Here is a 15,648-nt window from a genome sequence, read left to right as displayed (position 1 = left end):
GGGAAACGGCTGGCTTTAAAGTTCACGCCTAATTTTGAAGTTATATCTGTTACATGACACAAACAGCCTTGGTTAATAACTTTATAGCAGACAAATATTCAGGTTTTTTTGTCCATAATGTGAAAAAACTAAAGAGAACTGAGCAATGAAGGTCTAAGGAAACACTAAAAATAGCATGGAGCTGTGTCAGTCGGTCATGGGACCAACAGTGCTAAGTGTTGTGCAGAAAGAGTAAGAAATTCCTTCAGAAGATGCAGATTCCCCCAAGTTTTGTAAGGTAACAGACTTTCGTCTGGAAGGACATTATGCCCTTGCAAAAAAAAGTGTGTTTGGTACTGGTTTTGAAGTAGACAGATTCCTCTTGTGAAATTAGCTTTCCTTGCATTTTGCTTAAAATCAAATTTTATTTTTAAGACTGTTTTGAAAACCAGAAAATGTTGAAATAGTAAAGATGTGAATCTTTGTGTACAGGCCTTTTTAATGAAAAAAGCTACCTAAGAAAGCATACCTAGAGTATGATCTAGCAAACAATACTTACCCTTTTTCATCAGACACCCTGATTACAAAAGTAAATAGATAAGACACAGGTCATACTAAGTTTCCTGGTCTTACAACCACTCTTTTTAGCAACTGGGATGATTCAAGGGGATGATCTGGAAGGGATTTCCTGTTCAACAAGGTATGGTTTTGGCTAGAAGGATTCTGTTTCTTCCTACTTAAAGAGCTCCCCAAGTTCACTAAAATATAAATGAGCACACTTGTGTTTTTCTGCACATTACTCTTGTTTGAATGGATAATGTGAGGGAAGACACAACTGAAAAACAGACCTAGGTTTGTTCAAAACCTGGACAGATTTACAAACATTGATATGAATGAGTGTTTATTTTAAAAGTTGTAGTACAGCAAGAAGACATGGGGGAGTCTAGAGGCTCATAGTTTCAGTATGAGATTCTGTCTAATCCAATGTACAGTATATGCTACTGGAAATAAGAGCAATATGCTGATAAAGTGAGGCAGTCTTTATGCATTTCTTTAACAGAAAAATACAGGTAAGTTACCATCTGCATTACTAGCCAGAAGCAGTTCAATTCCATCTCTCTCATTTTAACTTTGTCAGCCTCTATATCCTGGCTGTTAAAACACAATTCTGCCCTCCCAGTCTGCCTTGTTTATGTTGCTTTAAAAAACTGTTCTTCAGAAATTATCTGACAGGATTTAAATGTTTCTATTACTTGCGTGCTTCTGTGAATGCTGCCTGTTTGTCTTATCTTTGAAAGATCTGGAGCAAAATATTAGTAATACTAAAAAGAAATAGGAATGAGTTATCTCACAAGAAGAATGGATTTTTATTTTAAGGGAAAATAATTTTGAGGAATTTTGTATTCAAAAGGAAGATAGTTATATTAGTCATTGTTTGCATTAATAATTTTGAATTATTTACTGCACACACAGTGCTATTATCAATTTGCTAGCTATCCAGCATGAAAGAAGTAGTAGTGGATTTCAACGCATAGAATTATGTAATCCCACTTTGAATTTACATAAACCTTTATAAAATCAGAGAGGAAATACACTGACCTCCAACTGCACGTAATGTATCAGATAAAAATAGGTTGCTATGGCTCAAATCCCTAATTTTTATCCACTTTGCTAAAAATAAAGGTCACAGTTCTTTTATTCACATTGTAAGTACCTGACTGTACCCATTGCTCTAAAGGAGAAGAGAAAGGCACATCCTGACTGAAGGCCAGATGCTGTGATGAACATCTGATTATAGAAGAATTTCCACTAAGTCTGCAGGAGCATGGTTATAAATAGGTCATGCTCAGCATAAGTCAAGCATGTAGTTTCTGCCCCATCAGGTAAAAAGAAGTATCAGTTCACTTTGTTTCCCATCTTTGTTTGGATAACTCACTTGTTAATCCAATACAGGCAGCAAGCAATTCACTGCATTTTTTCTTCTGCTCTTATTCCTGTCAGTCCTCATAATAGAGGCCTGTGTTTTGTTGTTTCTTTGGATCATTACTGAAACACATTTATTCACTGCTGTTTCAGGGCTGATGAACAGGTGTATTCTTAAATCTTCATTTAGTTTTCAGTGAATCATTTGGATGTTTCTGAGTTCAGTCTCTCACATCCACTCCTTCATGTCATTCAAACTTCCCCTGTGCTGACAGGTTTGCAGTGCCAGATTAATTACTGCATATGAGTTGGCTTTGCTAGCAAGTCATGAGTTGAGGAAACTATGATGCATAAAAATAGTATTGTTATAGATCTGATAAAGCTAGGGCTGTAGGACAGGCACATCCTTTTATTAGCTCAAATGATACAGTTAGGAAAAATGGACAAGTTTCCGGGTACAAACATGTGAAGCCTAATTGTTTGTCCCAACTGTATTAGCTGGTTTAATGTCATTCTCCAAATGCTTCTTCTCTTTGTCATACACACACACACAGAGTATTTCTTTGTGCCTTGTACAATCATTTCAAATGAGGATTTATTGGCAAGGCATTTCTGTTTTTTATCTAGGAAATGGGGAGTGGGGGAATAGGTAAGAAAAATGATTAAGAGATAATACACTGCATTTCTCTGAAACTGAACAATAGATTTAGTTTCTTATGAGGACGATAAGGCCAATGAAGCAATATTTGGGTCACTTAAGCAAGCTTTGGGTCAACAGAAGCTGGTTCTTATGGGTGATGTCAACTACCCAGACATTTGCTAGAAGAACAATACAGCAGCTCACATATCATCCATCAAGTTTCTGCAATGCGTAGAGGACTGCTTCCTCATACAAATGTTCAATGTGCCAACCAGGAATGAGGCGCTGCTGGACTTGCTACTCACAAACCAAGAAAACCTGCTTTGTAATGCCTTAGTGCTAGCCTTGGCTGCAGTGATCACATTATTGTGGAGTTTGGGATCCTGCTGAGCACACTGAAGGTTAGTACTAAGACAAAGGTTTTAGATTTTAGAAGAGCAAACTTCAGCTCACTCAGAGCTTAGTTGGGAGGGATACTGTGGGAACCTTTCATGGAGGATAAAGGAGTTAGTGAGTGCTGGGAGTTTTTCAAGAATGCTCTTCTGGAAGCACAAAACCAGTTCATCCTCTTTAAAGGTGAGGGAAGTAGGCAGAGCAAGAGACCCCCCTGGCTTAACTGCGACCTTCTGAGTCTGCTCAAAACCACAAGAGAAGCATACCAGAGACAGAAAAGTAGATGAAAACCCATTGAGAACTACATAGGCATTGCCAGGGTGTGCAGAGATGCAGTTAGAAAAACAAAATCTCAGCTCAAATTGCAATTGGCCAGAGATGTCAAAAACTGCAAGAAAGGGTTCTTCAGGTACATAGATAACAAGCAGAAACAGAAGGGAAAAACTGGCCCGCTGTTGAACAGGAGAGATGAATTGGTCACCAACAATGTTGAAAAAGACAGAGGTTCTCAACACTTTCTTCAGCACTGTCGGGCTCCAGGCCTTGGAAACAAAAATCCAGTCAATGCAAACACAGACCCACTGTCAGTGAATGAAGAGTTGATATGCAAACTATTACAGGAGCTTGACCCTTACAAATCGATGGGCCCTGACATTATCTACCCGAGGGTGTTAAGACAGCTGGCTGATGTTGTTGCAAGGCTGCTCTCATAATCTCTGAGAAGTCGTGGAGATGAAGGGATGTCCTAGAAGACTGGAAGAAGGTTAATGTCACCCCCATCAACAAGAATGGCTTAAAGGAGGATCCAGGAAATTATAGGCCCATCAGTCTTACTTCAGTCCCTGGGAAAGTTATGGAACTAACCCTCCTGGGTGCTATCACAAGTCAAAAGAAGCATGTGATTGGGAAAAGCCAGCACAGATTCACCAAAGGCAAATTGTGCTTGACAAACCTGATCACCTTCTACAACAAAGTAACCTGCTCGGTTGGTGTGGGGCAAGTGGTGGACATTGTCTACCTGTATTTCTCCAAGGCTTTCGATACAGTTCCCCACAGCCTTCTGCTAGAGAAACCGATGCATTACAGTCTAGACAGGTGGTCTGTGCGATGGATCTGGCTGACAGGCCACACCTAGAGGATGGTGGTAAATAGTTCTTTTTCAAATTGGCAACCTGTCACAAGAGGGGTCCCCCAGGGATCGATATTAGGCCCAATGCTGTTTAATATCTCCATAAGTCATCTGGATGACAGGATCAAGTGTAACCTGATGAAGATTGCTGATGATACCAAACTGAGTGGGGAAGTGGACACTTCAGAAAACTGGGCTAACAAGAACCTTATGAGGGTCAACAAGGACAAGTGCAAGGTCTTGCACCTGGGAAAACATAGTCCAGGAATGCAGCACAGACTGGGATCTATGCAGCTGGGGAGCAGCTCTGTGGAAAGTGACCTGGGAGTCCTGGTGGACCACAAGCTCAATATGAGTGAACAGTGTGTTGCTGCAGCAAAGAAAGACAACAGGATGCTGGGTTGCATCAACAAGGGCATCACCGGCAGAGATAAAGAAGTCATTATCGCACTCTACTCAGTGCTTGTCAGGCCACACCTGGAATACTGTGTTCAGTTTTGGTCCCTGCTATACAAAAAAGATGTGGACAGGCTGGAGAGGGTCCAGAGAAGGGCCACAAAGATGATCAGGGGACTGGGAAGCCTGTCATATGAGGAAAGGCTGAGAGAATTGGGTTTGTTCAGCCTTTAGAAAAGAAGGCTTAAGGGAGACCTTATCACCATGTTCGAGTATTTAAAGGGTCTCTACAAAGAAGACGAAGACTCCCTTTTTACTAGGAGTCACATGGAAAAGATGAGGGGTAATGGGCACAAGCTACTCTTGGGGAGGTTCTGTTTGGACACAAGAAGAAAATTTTCCACAATGAGAACAATCAGCCACTGGAATAATCTCCCCAGGAAAGTGGTGAATTCCCCAACATTGGACACTTTCCAGATTCAGCTGGGCAGGGTGCTGGGTCATCTTGTCTAGACCGTGATTTTGCCAAGAAAAGTTAGACCAGATGATCCTTGAGGTCCCTTCCAACCTGGTATTGTATGCTTCTGTGACTGGTATGGTGTGACAGCTGGGGAGAAATAAATGGGAAGTGTTGGAAGTGTTAAGAAACTAGTCTGGAAAAAGAAAAGACCTGTGAAGTGAGGATGAAAGCCAAGGTTCTTTCTGAAGAAGAAAAGTGATAGATTGGAGAAAGCAAGCCAAGAAACAAGCACGTGCTAAAGTATTAGAAGTAACTAGGGAGGCAGGAGATGGACATCTAATTCAGTTATGATAGACATACATGGCCTATTTCACAACCTCTTGCTCTAAAAGTGCTGTACTCACAGCTAGAAAAAGACAGTTGGAACACTGGTAGAAAACTGTCTGGTTATTGTACTCAGAATGGTTTTCAGTTTTCAAGAGAAGATCCAGAGGTGTCTGAATACAACCTATTTCTGAGTGTGACTATATAAAATTCAAGAAACTTGGCTGTACCCTCACAGACATCAGAGAAGTTGTCACCACTGAAGGCCCACTGCTTTTGATAATGGTTTTTTTTGGTGAAAGCACAAAATTCTTGTCCGGGTAGGTGACAAGCCAGGGAAGATTTTTTTTTTTTGTATTTGTCAGTCTGAGACAGAGTGCATCTTATCTCTATCTTATGTTTACCATGCAGATTAAAGCAGAGGTTTTACCAAAGGAAGAAGATATTTAGTATGCAAAAGACTGTGGTGTGTTGTTGGACCACTGGACTAGTGGTTCCAAAGTAGGTCCCAGGTTGTTGGTTTTACAGAACAAAGGGAGATACTCATGATGTTAATGAAAAAAAAAAATAACCCAAAACCAAAGAACTTGGCTATTCTGATTATAGGATCAGGCTAAATTACCAACTGGAAAAAGTAGTCCAAAGATAACAGTTACTCTGGGCCCTGGGGAAACCAGTATGGCTCAGCTGCTGCCTGTGCCAAAAGGAAATGGCTCATCTGAGAAAATGAATGCTTTTTGTAACCAAGGTTGACATTGGCAGGGCTTATACCTTTCCACAATAATGCAGTAGACATAGCCAAGATTAAAAGGATTTGTAATGCATGATTTACATGATAGGACAATAGAAAAATGCTATTTACTGCTCACCTTTCTAGCCCCGTTATTCATTAGAGTAACACATGATGTTTTCTTTGAAGTCCAGAGGAGGAAGAAAGGCTTGGACAGATTTCATCAAACTGTAAACTCCCTGCCTGTGTTCCATGCACATTGATGTTGCTTTCCTGAAAGCACACCCTGAAAGGTGTTCCTTCCCTCCTTCCCCAAACATACTTAGACTCTGCCTTCCTCCTTTTGCCTCAGACTATTACATCATTTTCCATTACAAAGTTTGTCTTCTAAATCTATGCATTGGCAACCTTTGCAAAGTTCTCCATTTATTATTTCCACACAGCCTTCTCCTTTCTGCTTATTTCTAATATATGAAGAAGAGTAAGAAGGAAACTTATTATATATGACATAAAGTTTCTATATTCTGATGTATTTATTGGAGTGATGATGCATTGTTGCTTCTGTTCTTATCATGAGGAACACAATAGCTGGTTTTTCTGTCCATTAGCATAATTGCATGTGCCTCTCAGGCCATTCATTCTGAGCTATCTGATGCTGCTCTACTTTGGTTGCCCTGTATAATGCTTATTGCAGGTAAGGAATGACAAAATTCTTCCTAAATGCTATGTCTACTGCCACACAGCAATCAGCTCTAGAAAGCTGCTTCTAGGAAGAATCTGCTCCTTTATTCTCTACCCTTCTCTTCTACAGTAGACCTGAGGCATAGATTTGGTTTTCACAAGCTCTGGAGAATCAGGCCAGCACTGTACTTGACAGGCGGAGCTCCAGTCCAAAGCCACAGGACCTGCAACAGTTACTGTGCCAGATCAGCACCTACACAGTTCCTCGCCCACCATGGCAACGGGTGTGATTGTCATCTGGATGATGAAACAAAACTGATCCTTTTGGCCTCTGCAGATCACTGAAAATCCCAGTGGTTTTGATGAGATTACTTCCAGTGTCTTGGAAGCCACAGTAAGTGATCTGTGTCCAATCTGTGCAACTGTATTGTCATGAAGATGATGGCTTTGCATTGAGAAACCAGAAATGTGGAGTGCTACATGGCCTAAAAAGTTCAGGAGTCCCTTTCCCAGAACCAGTCCAACCTGGATAATTATATTCTAGGGACTTAAATGCCCAGTAGATTTAAAATAGTTATTTGGGCTTTATTTCCACTTCATCCTCTAAGGCTCCATGTCCTTGCTACTTCCTATTAAATAAAAGACCTTATATTTATGTAAGACACAAACTCAGAGACAGTATACACACATGCTACTCTGTGTGTATACCTTTTTGATGTGCTTAGAGGTGAAAGGCAGTATATTAATGTGAGATTACTATCTTTTCTTCAATAAGAAATCAAAGGGAAAAGATCAAAAGGTAGTGATTTCATATAAAAAACACAATGAGAGTTCTCTGTCTCCATGTTTTGTCTGCCAAGTTATTTATAACCTGTAATTATTACTGCCCTTTCCATGGTATAACTAGGTTGCACATTGTAGATTATTAGAGTGATTATTCAGTGTTGGTCAAACCTTAAGGTCCTAATTAATTCCTAGTACAAGTGAAATGATTAAAGTAAGTCACAGCTTTATCTACAAATGAAGTAAAACCAGACTGTTTTCTCAGCACCTGGCCTACTGCTTTATTACACAGTTCTATTGTAATCTTTACCTTCACTGCTTTATACAACATACAGCATTTCCACTGGCTTTGCATGAGAATAAGACTAACAGAGATGTGTCATCCCTTGGAGTAGCTTTGCCAGGATCAGACTAAGAGATAGCACAAACCAGCACTGCCTTTTGCTACCAGACACTGCTCAGTTTTCCAACAAACCTAATTATGAAGTATTGCTTAAATTTCTGCTTGTTTATTGATTTCCAGAGAAGGTTGCCCAAGTAAGGGTGAAAAATGAGAACTGACTTCAGGTTCTGATCCAGCTTGCAGCAACCACCAATATTTAAGGTGTAAACTGAGAGATAGCATCAATGGCAAAATGCACTGAATTGAGACTACACAATTTTCCATGCTTTAAATTCAGTATCTTGGTAGCAATAGACAAGTTTACCCCTACATTAAATATCAAGTTTCAGTTTGCATTGCAGATTTATTGAAAATGATGACGGGAAGCAAAGCATGAAAAAATGGAAAGCAACTAGTGGGAACTGCTTTGTTTCTGGGAATCTAACAAAAGGATCACAGTACCTACATTTCTGAATTGGAAGTTGAGAGAGATAAAGGGAGTTTGACCTGAAGCAAAATATCTGATTCAAACTCTGAAACTAAATTTAATATTTTCACACTCATTTATAGTGTGCTGTTCCAGAATTTGTGATTCCAGTGCCATCATATGTCTTTGACTCATAAGGGGAGTTGAATGTGAAACCAGATTCAGATTTTTCAACTCAGCCCAAATCACAGTGCATGGCTGGTATAAAATTTCATTTAATTTATCTCTCTATTTTAAATATCTAACAGACTAAGTCCCACAGGCATTATAAGTAAAATAAGAAAGATAAGTAAATAAAATCTCAGAATTTTTTTACACAGAAATACTTTGAAAAATGAATTTTCCATCTGCAGACTAGCAGCGGAAAAAAAAGGAATTCATTTTTACTTCTTTTTCAGTAGATGCCAAGTGTTTCGTGCACTGACTATAAGCTGCCAATTTTCCCTTAGTCTACATACTAAGTGAAATCTGATCACCTTAAAGCTCAAAAATATATCACAGGACAGAAATAATAGCTGTAAACCAGGACAGATGTCCTTCTGATGAAGTGATGCCAAATTATACTTCTCTCATCTCATGGTCATGGAGACACTAATATAAAACATGATGACCTCCACTACTGTACCCAGTACAAATCATAAGATCAGAACAGTCAGCAGTTAATTCTGAGCAATGCCAAGTGCTGTTTTTAGAAGATGATTATGTATCATTCATTTCTCATTCCTTGTTGCATCATTGTGTAATGCAGACATCACTGGCATTTTACTGAAGATACGAGTATATTCTGGATCTCCCCTAAGGATTAGTTTAAATTATGGAGGAAGGGGCAGAATCTGTGCTGAACAATTGTAACCCATTAATACAATGGATTGAAAATGTGACTGTAACCATATTGTTTTCATATTTTGATTAAAGGAGATTGATAGAGAAGCAGAAAAAAAATCTTGGTGTATTACATTCAGAGAAGAAAGAACATGTGATTGACAATGTGATAAGAAGCAGTAGGAACAGGGGAAGGATTAGTTACTCTGGAGTGCTGAAGTCAGGAGTGTCATCCCATATTGAACCACTTGAACATCCATGCCATACTGCATATTGCATATGCCACACAAATTACAGAAAATATTTTCACATGTTCATCGCATTGTTTAGAAAACTTTTTAGGGAGTAAAACATTTCTGTCTAGATGCAGCAGTAAGTTTAAGGACAATACTCAGGTCTTTTTCTCCAATAAACTGCAGTGTTTTTCTCGTTCTTAAAAGTACCACAGAATTAAAACTTATTGATTCTACAAACAGAGGCTCTATAATGAATGCTTTTGTACAGCTGGTCAGGAAACCAAAGCGCATGAAAAATTCTGACATTTCAGTCTTTGGCTGCTCTCGTTATAGAGAACTGCCAATATTTTCTCAGGAAGAATGAGAGACACACCAAACACAGATTATTTATGTCAAGGCATACAACACCTTACATGTGAGAGGCACAATTCCACTGTCCGCCCTTCTTGAGTTGAAGATCAACTTGAGTTTCCCATATTCTAAACAAGAGAGAAATCTAACCATCCATCACAAGGGTTTGTTACTCTGATTCCAAGAGCGGTGGAGTTCTTACACAAAGCACAGTAACTCAATCCGGAGAGTCTGAGAGACTCCCATCCTGGAAAGCCAGCCATGTCAGTAGAAGACACTCATAGGATATGTCAGCACTTGCTTGAGTCCTTGTGCCATATTCAGCATACTGATGATTTAACCAGACCTGTTCTTATCCCAAACAAGTGCCTTGGTTAGTGGCTATTAGCTGCTGTGTGATCTTTCTTCTCCACATGTGCCCCTGTTGCAGAAGCCCATATCCTGAATCTAAAAAACTCCAAATATTTTTTCATCAGAACTGGCACATCTCTATTTTACTGTTTCTCTGTCAAAAAGTCAGAAATTTTAAAAAACAACCCCCCCAAAAATAAAAACTTGTTGACTAACTGCAGTGATGTTAACTCTATACAGAGATGAGGAATTCTTTCAACCTCTCTTTTTAGCGTGGTAAGATTGATAGAGATCTAGTTTTTAGCCAGCTGTGACATTTTTAAGAAGAGGAAAATCATAACCTGTCAATTTGGAATCCTGTTTATCTTCAGCTTTACCCAAATGTGCCTTTTCCCTAGCAGAAAGAACTGATAGTTTAAAATTTGAAGACATACTTGTGCCATAATGATATTTTCCTTAACAAGCACTTTGAAATAGTAGCACAAATGTGAAGGAGATGCATTAAGGAGGAACAGTAGGTTTGGCACACTGAGACCAGCAGCAAATGTATTTCTCACCTAGTGCTGAAATTCGCTGTGTAGATTGGACAGGTAATCCTTGCAAACTTTCAAAGGTATTGGTGTACAAATAGCAAACACCACTCTCATTTGAAGAGGCTGCTTACATATCTCTAATAGGCATCAGAGGGTTCCTGTTTGTCAGAAACATAAATTTTAAAAACCATGAATGACAGTATAACAGAAATTAGAAAGGGAAGAGATCTATGAGCTTCTGCAATACATTCTCCTACTGAGGATTCATTTCTTTATTGTAGTTTATCTGAAACGTTCAGGTGTGTTCTAATTTTAGCATTTTGAGAAACAACTTTTTAAGAATATTTGAAGAAATTGACTTGCTTTTACAACAATGAGCTATATAGGAAGTGTTTTTCCTTAGAAAGCAAGGAGTCTAAAACATCACCAATCTGTTCCTGTGTTTGGAAATCATTTACCTACCACCTGGGAACATTACAAACTGACATATGGTACTGTCATTGCCTGCCTCCTGGCAGCTAATGGAGGGTATCTACATGAGAGGAAAGTTTAGCCTAGTTAGTACTAAAGAACTACTAGAAAGAAGAGAACCATATTTTTTTCCAAGCGGAAATTGCACTCTTAAGTAATTCTTAAAATATTGAAGCAATAATTAGAGACCAGGAGGGATTGAGCTTGCCAGACTACTATTTTTAAAGCTAGGGACTTAAATAAGAAACAAAAGAGAAGAACAATTTAACACAATAAATAATTCAGCAGTGGAACTCATGGCCACAGGAGAACACATTTATGAAGAGATTGAAAAGATTACTAGATAAATTCATGTAAGAAAAATCCTTAAATGGCTATCAAATATTATTACAGATGCAAACTCCAACCCAAGAGGTGCCCTTAATGTGTTAAACAGACAGAAGTTGGGAGGATGTACTGATAGAAATGTCACTATATGCTTGTCATTTTTTAATGCTGTCTCTAGAGCATCCATTATTAGACATCACCAAAGATACTGGGGAAGGTTGCTTTCTTGACTGACCTGCTGTAGCTGTTCTATGTAAGGAATGTTATTTACAGAATCACCAGTCATCATGTAAGCTGTGAGTCTAAAGGAATGCCAAGCCAATACCTTTATTTATGTATTTAGTCAGGTACTTTTATTTATGTGACTGAATACTGGTGTAAGTGTCAGATTATAGGCATTCACTTTAAAAACTTTTAGCTAAAGGACTTTTTAAGTATGAAACATAAACTAGTTGTGTAAAAAATGGATATATGGCACATTATATCTGATAGTTATAGCATAATTTTATACAGATTCCAAATGTTATTTCAAGACCTTTTAACATCCTGCAGTCTGCCTTTTATGTTTATCAGCCTAGATCTGCTGTGGCTGCAATAAAGAAAACTTAAAAGGAGAAGGATATTTCCAATCCACAGCAGAATATATTTGCTAAGCAGTAAATATAAGCAAGAGTTCAGCTAATATCCTCTGTGTCATCATCTGCAAATCGATGATAGTCACACATAACCTGTCTTTTGTTATTAAACCAATAGATCTAGTTCAGTAACTTGCATACACCTGGAGAAGGAATGACACTAACAACATAGGTTTGAAGTCCAAGTGCATACCAAAGGTTGCAGTTGGTAACCCTCTAGCCAGTCTAAAATTATGCACGTGGGTTAAGAATTTATGAAGATTTCAAATGCAAATGGTTTGTTGATCGTGAAAGACTGCATAGCGGAAAGTGGATAAAAGATGAATCCGCTGATTATGTTTCTGGAATTTCTCTGATTTTATTGGTGAACAGGCCCAAGACATGGGGCAAAAAACCCACTAGAATGAAGTTGAGCAAACCTTTCTGATGGGAAAGCAACAGAACCACATCTTCTCTACTGTATGGCAATCCTAGTTGTCTTTAGAGATCAGAAGCCTACAAAGGATGCAGAAAAAGCTTATTCCTAAGCAATCTGCATGAAATTTTTTTCACCTGTCCTTGGATTCTCAGCTCTTAGAAGGACTAATGCAACCACCATTCTTTTATATTTTAGGGGAAATTTATATGCAGTTTGCCTAAACAAACCTCTTAGCAGTTACTTTTCAATGCTGCTTCACAGCAGCAGTAAGACAGTGGGAGAAAAGATAATTCCCTCCTTGATATGTAATGCCCCATCACAGTTAAATGCTAGATAAGCATAGTATACCTCAGCCATGTAACCCTTACTTTCACCACTCCCCATGACAGCTCTAACTGAGCTGGTAGCTCCACAGGCTTTAGTCTCTGGTGGAGATAGCAACTGGCTTCTGAAAACCTTACAGAGGCATAATATGGCACTGGAACAGGTCTTTAACCTCATGCACGTCCACAGCAAGGGTGTTGAAGCCTGTATCGATGGTCTCTGCAGCTCAGGTATGCCCTGCTCTGGTTAGTGCTTCTCACAGAGATGTCTCTGTTTTAAGCAGTGATGACAAACCATCTCTGCTGCCAGTGGATTCTGACTGGAAGCCTCTCCATGAGAAAAACCATGGAAAAGCAGGGTTACAGGGCCAGGTCCTTAACTGGTTTTTATCCAAATAACTCAAGTAATATCAGTGGATCAATGTCCATTTTCATTACCAGAAGATATGCCCTACTATGTGTGTGAGGGTGCTACTAACTTATTTTCTCAAAGGGAGATAGTGCTGCACATAAGGAATTTGTAGTTCCTGAATAAAGACTCAATTTTCTCCTGCTTGTTCTCACTATCCTTCAGTACAGATACAGCCTTAGCCTGCTCTTTCATGACCATACAACACTGAGTTGGACTGAGATTTAGACTGAGAGCTGATAGATAACATTACCAGCCTCTGTGAGGAAAAACATAGGAGTCAATCAGCTAATGAATTCTTCCGTAATGGAAGTAGTGCATAGGGAAAAGTGTGCCATGGAGTAGAAAAAAATCTTCCTGATAATAATATACTCTTACAGGCATCATCTTGTAAAAGAGAACTAAATGACTCCAGGCTGCACTCCTGAGTCTAGCTTCCCTGAGGAAAGCAAACAGGGAAAACACTGAGTTAAAAAGCTACCGGATCAAAACTAAACATCTGGGGGGGAGGGGGCAGAAGGAAGCAAGCATTACTTACGAAAATTAGAATTGGAGGCATAGTTGGGAGTGTGCTACACCACTGACATTTAGAAAACTGGACTTTCTGTTTAAGTTTACATCATCATCCCCAGAATGCACTTTGAGATACGCAAGAAGCTCTTTTCCTGTATTACTTTTTTTAAGCTTGATTTTCTGTGCACGCAATGATCCATAACACATAAATGAGAAGACTCCAGGGCAGTAGTTAAATGGAAGTGCTAGCCTATTTTTCTAAGATCAATAGTCTCCAACACATTCAGAAAGTTGTCTGAATATGGACCATTTCATACAGAGTGGTTGCAGAGTGATGGCAACAAGGAAAGCATCCTGCAGTACAGTTAAGGGAACTTGACCTTATTTCTTTGCAGAAGAATTAATCTTCCTACCATCACTCAGGAAACAAGGCTTTAAAAGTGACACTGGGTGAAGGAGGGAACCAAAAACACCATGAAGGAGTGGGGAAAGAAAGTATCTTCTTGTTAAATAAGAAATCCTTAAAATTTGCCAGTGGCAAATAAAATGACAAATAAAATAAAGTGACAACCACTTTATTGTCACATTTTATTTTCTACTTTATATCAAAGCACCAGATTTGCAATGGCAGCCATATAAGCAGCAGATTTTATTGTGGCCTAGTATTTAGATGTTGGCAATGGAAAAGCAGGTGCTGCTGTTGCACACGGTGAACAACAAACCCATCAACTATCTTTTACTTTGCTAGATTCTTAATAGAGGGCTTATAACTGTCAGCAGGTTTCACAACAAGGAAATGTCATTGATTTCAATTAAATTATTCCTTTACATTGGTGTAATAGAGAGGCTGAGGGCCTATAGTTTCCTTCTTCCATCTTGATAGTATACCCAAGAGTTACTTTGGTCTCTTGCAAAACAACAGAGACTAAATGCATTAACATGTAAGACAAAAAGAGGGACGTAATCAAAGGGGATTCAGGAAATAAAACAACTTTTATGCCTTTAGCATCTGATGTGTTAAATTGGGAGAGCAGTAAGATTTATTTCTCTGTGTCATATCTTCCAAAACCAGCACATCTCTCTCCGAATTTGCAATTTAATGCTAAAAAAGATTATTTACTTTCCACCCATCCTCATAAATAATGGACAAGGTCTAATTTCCGGTTCAGATTGCTGATGTTAAGATTAACAGCAGTTTACTTGGTTTGGTATGCGGATGGGGAAAAGCCAAAGGACAGTCTATAAACAGAGATTGTGCAATCTCTTCCCTCTTGCTGTTGTTGCTGCAACCATAGCTTTGGATGCAGCTCTGACAACTGCCATTTTTTAGTTATTTAACAGCTGGATGTGTTTAAACGGACACAGGATCAAGTTTTACCTCAACCATTATGGAGAAGGCAGGGAAGCAGGAATACTGCCACATGCACATCTGCTACAGAACTCCACTGTGCACAGTTGCTCTGTCACCTGGGGTGTGCACCATTAACACCTCTTCCTGACTCCAGAAAATGCAAGTGGTTCAAATGTGTTGCATGAAATGAACTGGTAGTTAGGTCAGAGCACTTTCACTTATCCTCACCTAGCAAGTAATCCATTGCCAGAAGGAAAAAAAAGCCTGACTTATTTCCTGTTAGGAGGGAAAGGGTTCCTTAAACTCTCCTGTTCTTCATGACACCAGAAAAGCACAGCTTAGGACCTTCAGTGCCAGCCTGTGACACAAGTGTAGGTTTTAATTTGATTTGTGCTGATTTATACAAGGAGGGAAAGGAGAACAGAATCAAAGTTGCTGGAGGCTTTTCAAATATCTAATTACCAAAAGAATCAGTCTTGATACAAGGAAGATGTTCAATTTCACGTAATTTACAGCATTTTGAACAGAAAACTAGAGAAACAATGAAGAGTAGAATGCCATCTGCTTTGTTGACAAGACTGAAGGAAAGATCATCATATTT

Source organism: Strix aluco, chromosome 1, assembly GCF_031877795.1.
Source record: "Strix aluco isolate bStrAlu1 chromosome 1, bStrAlu1.hap1, whole genome shotgun sequence".
Lineage (NCBI taxonomy): Eukaryota > Metazoa > Chordata > Aves > Strigiformes > Strigidae > Strix > Strix aluco.
This window is presented reverse-complemented; position numbering follows the sequence as displayed.